Genomic DNA, 5,995 nt, shown 5'->3' with positions numbered 1-5,995 from the left:
GTGAGAAAAAGAAAAAATTGAAAAATATTTAGATGCCAAAACAGACATATAAAAATGATCATATGTAAGAGATGAGTGTAGTAGTCCGTTCTCACACTGCTGTAAAGAAATATGCAAGGCTAGGTAATTTATAAAGAAAAGAGGTTTAACTGATACTTGGTTCCATGGGCTGTACAGGTAGTATGGCTGAGGAAGCCTCAGCAAACTTTCAATCATGGTGAAAGGTGAAGGGGAAGCAGGTATGTCTTACATTACTGGAGTAGGAGGAAAAGAGAGTTGGAAGAGGTGCCACACACTTACAAACATCCAGATCTTGTCAGAACTTACTCACTATCATGAGAACAGCAAAGGAGAAGTCTGCACCCTGATCTACTCAGCTCCAACCAGGCCCCACCTGCAACATTGGAGATTGTAATTCGACATGAGATTTGGGTGGAGACGTAAACCCAAACCACCTCAATGAGAGAGAGTGGAAAACTGAGAATTACTTTCAGTGTTCAGCCTGAGAGATCTATTAGAATAGATTTACTGCTGTAATAGTAACTCATAATCTTAATGTGCTTAACCCAATAAAGGTTTATTTTTTCTCATGGGACAGTTCAATTTGGTATGGTAGATAGGGGTGTCCTTGCTGTATACAATCATTCAGGGCACCAAACTTCTTCTATTTAGTGGCTCTGCAATCCCACAGGGCTTCAGATTCTGCTTCTGGGTCGGAGTCAGATGGTTAATAAAGAGAGAAAGCCTAGGGGATTGTAAAATGTTTTTTAGAATCCAGGCATGGAAATGGTTCATCGATTCCATTGGTCAGAACAGATTCATAATGCCTAATTGCAAAGAAGCCTAGAAAAGTTGGTCTCTCTGGGTGTCCAGGAGGAGAAGAAAATGAAGTTTCTGGAGACATAAGCACAGACTGTCTTTCCAATGACCAAGTGTATTTATCACTATTCCTCTCTCACTTAGACATTTATCCTTTTTCCAGTGGACACAGCTTAAAGTCGCATCCAGTCACTCATTCTACTCAAAGTGCAGAATCTTCAGATGATTTACCATGAGATATGTGTCTCTTCCTAGTTTGGTGACTTATGGTCTGTAATAACAAATTCTCTACCTCCCCCACACCCGCATACCATTGTGTGACAGAGACTGAGTAAGCACAGATAAACACTCATTTAGAAAGAGACAGTGGGAAAACATGTAGTCACTGGTGTATAGCAATTCTGAAATCCACTAGACAGACATTGTGAAAAGCCCTTTCCTTGGAGGCAGAAGAAGTTCCTTGATCAGTCCTGGTTCTCTTCTCTGGGAGCAGCTTCTGGTCTATGATCCCTGGTTTTGCCCTCTGAGATGTTGCCTATTTGTATATTCCTTGACCACGTTTGAAGTAGATGTTGGGGAGTTTGCCTTTCTTGAAGAAAGCATTACTTCATAGTCTATTTTTGCTTGAGGGATGTTTTAAGGCTCACTGAACATTCATATGCATTTTTAGACCAGGGTATTCATTTTTTTGTCAGAACAACTTTTCAAAAAAAAAGGTAGCCTCCTGATTTTATTGTTTCCAGACAGTTCCATGTATCAATAACCACATTCAAGTTTCTTTGCTAAACTAGTTCTCAGATTCACTTTTTTTCATTTTAAAATTATTTCTCATTTCCGTGTTTTCCTTTCAATATAACAGAGGCTAACTGTGTCTATATGCAATAATTAGCATGGATAGGAGGTTAGGACACTTAATCAGTTTTTGCCAAGGTTGAGATGTTTTGTTTAACTGAGAAGCTTTACTTGACATTTTTTGCTTTCTTTCTCAATTTATCTCTTATTATTAAAGGTCTAGTAACAGTAGCTTTTTCTAAACTTCTATACTCTCTTCCATTTCTACTAGTAAGCAAGCCAATTCTTTTTTGAGCTCATTGCTTTCCTGTAATACCTTGCCTAAGCAAGCCCATAACAGGCATTCTGATTCGTTCTGGCTACTTCTCCTAGATCTTGAGATTTTGTTGGCAAGTGGACTGTCTTCTAAATTGTCATGGGCAACAGTTTTATTAAATATTTTCGTGTTGCATAACATGATTTGCCATCTTTTCAGAACCTATGGCAGCTAAAACCTATGACAGCTGTATCTTTACTGCTTGATTTCCAACTGCTAAGCCAGTGCCATGTATTTTTGGTATTTATTATCATAGTTTCTCACTTCAACATACCAATTAATTAGGAAAGGCAAACGTTTATGATTATAATCTTCCAAACCTCAATGTCCCAATACAATAAAGTTTTTCTTCCTTATATGTCAGTCTAATAATAGTCTGTCGTGGGGAATGATTCTATTCTAAATAGTCATTCAGGGACCAGGGCTCTTTCCTTTTAGTGCCTTTGCCATATCTCAGTGCCTTGCTGTCTTCACTGGATTCTGTGCATGTGGCTGTCAGACAAAGGGAGGTAGACTATAAAGAATTAAGAACTGGGAGGGACAAATGTATTTTGTATCCACATTCTACTATTGATAGAGTCAGCTACATGGCTACACCTAACTGAAAAATCTGGGCAATATTTTAATTTTTTCTTAGATTGGCAAATACAAATTGTATATGTTTATACAATTTGTACAACATGATGTTTCAATACATGCATACATTGTGGAATGGTGAAATCAAACTAATTAATATATGCATTACCTCACATACTTCTTTTTTTTTTTTTTTTTTTTTTTTGGGTGCAAGAACACTTCAAATGTACTCCCTTTGGCCAGGTGCAGTGGCTCACAGCTGTAATCCTAGCACTTTGGGAGGCCAAGGTGGGCAGATCATGAGGTCAGGAGTTCAAGACCAGTCTGGCCAACATGGTGAAACCCCCTCTCTTCTAAAAGTACAAAAATTCAACCAGTCATGGTTGAAATTACAGGTGCACACCTGTAATTTCAGCTACTCAGGAGGCTGAGGCAGGAGGATCACTTGAATCTGGGAGGTGGAGATCGTAGTGAGTCGAGATCGTGCCATTGCACTCCAGCCTGGGCGATAGAGTGAGACTCCGTCTCAAAAAGCTAATCCCTTTGCAGTTGTCCAGGATATTATCTGTTGTTGTTAACTACAGTCACCATATTGTACAATAGATCTCTTGAGCTCATTCTTTCTACGTAACTGAAATTTTGTATTCTTTGACCAATATCACCCCTTCCTGCAACCACCCCAGACCTTTGTAATCACCATTCTACTCTCTGCTCCTATGAATTCAACTTTTTCAGATTCTACATATAAGTGACATCATGTGGTATTTGTCTTCCTGTGCCTGGCTTATTTTACTTAACATCATATCCTCCAGGTTCATCATGTTGTTTCAAATGACAGAATATCCTTCTTTTTAAAGACTGAGTAGTATTCCATTATGTGTATCTATTACATTTTCTTTATCTATTCATCCATTGATAGACACTTATGTTGATGCTATATCTTGGCTCTTGTGAATAATGCTGCAGTGAACATGGGAGTGCAGATATTTCTCTAACATACTAAATTTATTTCCTTTGAGTATGTATCCAGAAGTGGGATGGCTAGATCAGATGGAATTCTATTTTTGGTTTTTTGGAGAAACTTTCATATGATTTTCCATAATGATTTTACTAGTTTCCATTCTCACAACAGTGTAATCTGTTTTTTTTTTTTTTTCCTCCATGTCTTTGCCAACACTTGTTATGTTTCATGTTTTTGATAACAGGCATTCTAACAGATGTGAGGTGATATCTAATTATAGTTTTAATTTTCATTTTCCTAATGATTAGCGATGTTGAACATTTTGTTTCACATATCTATTTTAGCCATTTTTATGTCTTCTATTAAAAAATGTCTGTCTGGGTACTTTGTGTTTCTTTTAATAGGATCATTTTCTTGCTATTGGATTGTTTGAGATTCTTATATATTTTGGGTATTAACTCCTTATCAGATAAGTGGTTTACAGATATTTTCTAATTTTGTGGCTAGTCTTTTCACTCTGTTAAATCTTTCTTTGTAGTGCAGAAACTTTTTAGTTTGGTGTAATTTCATTTGTTTTTTTTTTGTTTTTGTTCCCTGTGCTTTTGGGGTAGTATCAAACAAATCACTTGACAATATTTTCTATTTATGTTCAGGAAGTAAAAAAAAAAAAAAATAGGGTTTACCACAACTGCCTAGGTAGATGACTAGGAGGTACAGTACTACATACTTTGATTAAAAAAAAAAAAAATACTGGGAGTGGCAGGTTTAGATGTATACATTTAGGGAAGAAGGGTGTGTTCGGATAGATGGTGTGATTTTAACCTGTTGATTTTGAAGTGTCTCTGACTCCTCCCATGAGCGAGTGCAGAAAATAACCATAAACATTACCTGGAGATCAGATGGAAGGTATAGTTTTTAGCAATAGATTTGTTAGTAATTTACAAATAGGTTAATAACTTAACCACCCAATGCAATTTAACTATATGGCTTCTCAACCTCAAACCATCTCTTACTCTCAGACTACTTCTTTGCCCCCATTTTTTGTTCATTTTCCATTGTCTCTCCTTCTTTATTAGCATTTTTACTTTTCCTATTTTTTACTTTCTCCTTTTTCTTTACTCTCTTCACATTCTGCTAGTATTCCTCTTTATTTGAAGTATGTCAGTCTGTATCCTAACAAATAAAATTTTAAAACAATAGCGTATTTAAGTTTTAAATTAAGAAATATGCCATTAAAGATAAATGCATACATTTTAGAATGGGTATTTAATAATAACCTAGAAAAACCATAGGCATTGATTATTACCATGTGTATTCATACTTAAGTTGATAAAACGTTTTCTGAAGGAAGCTGGGTAGCAACTCTGGATTTCACGTTTCTAAACATCATACGGATATTTTTTCAAGTTGGTGTCCGATATAATTAATCTCTAGAGTTTTTGGGGTTTGCTTTAACTGTCGCAGATGTTTTTATATTCTCCTTTCTCTCTTGCAAAAGACACACAAGAAAGATAAACTTTGTATTTGATTTCATCTACTTAATAAGCAGTTACAAAAGCTCTCTTCATCAGACTTATTATGGTCTTTAGCAATGACTTAAATACCTTTTGGTAAGCCATATGTAGCTAACGAACTACTAGTTCTATGAAAGAAACAAAAATAATTAGCATAGAAAAAAAGACAGTGATATTAAAGGCGTCATTGGTAATGTCATGAAGTTGTACCTAAAGGAACTGTGCCATGAATTTCTAATCAACATGTGGAGTTCGTACTAATAGGAAAGTACTGGTTAGAAATTAGAAAGAATTATATCAGTCAGCAATGTCACAAATTAAGTTGAAATGAGTAATCTGTATGTATGTTACCTTACTGTGAAGAATCTGCGATGGCAGCACTAAAAACAATCTGGCCCGGAAGTATTGTAGCAGTATCTTCACATAAAAATTGTTTGGGGGATGCTCTTTTTTTTTCTTTCCTACTTTATTTTAGGGCTCTGTGGTATCCTTTTGAAGAGTTGAAGGTGATTTCCTTTCTTGGTGTGACTTCTAAGTCTGAGCTGGTGAACAACCGAAGGGCTTTCTTCACTCCATTGCTTTTCTGAAGCAACACTGACAAGCAACCAAGTTCAAATTTGTTTCATTTAAAGAAGTTAACAGTTACCTGAAATCTGTGTGACTCCTACTTCCAGCAATATGAATGGAATACATATTCTAAAAAGTCTTCACACTGAGAAATATAGGTGTCCTGAATAAGCAACAGTAACAGCAAGACATGTATTGCCCAGATCACAAAGAAGGAAGAGGAGCTTCCCCTCTGTGGGTTACAAAAAAGGGAAACTAAAACACAGTAAGCCCGAGACGGGTGGATCACAAGGTCAGGAGATCGAGACCATCCTGGCTAACACGGTGAAACCCCGTCTCCACTAAAAAATACAAAAAACTAGCCGGGCGTGGTGGCGGGCTCCTGTAGTCCCAGCTACTGGGGAGGCTGAGGCAGGAGAATGGCGTAAACCTGGGAGGCGGAGCTTGCAG

Source organism: Piliocolobus tephrosceles, chromosome X, assembly GCF_002776525.5.
Source record: "Piliocolobus tephrosceles isolate RC106 chromosome X, ASM277652v3, whole genome shotgun sequence".
Lineage (NCBI taxonomy): Eukaryota > Metazoa > Chordata > Mammalia > Primates > Cercopithecidae > Piliocolobus > Piliocolobus tephrosceles.
The sequence above is the reverse complement of the archived record's forward strand: the minus strand, read 5'-3'. Positions refer to the sequence as shown.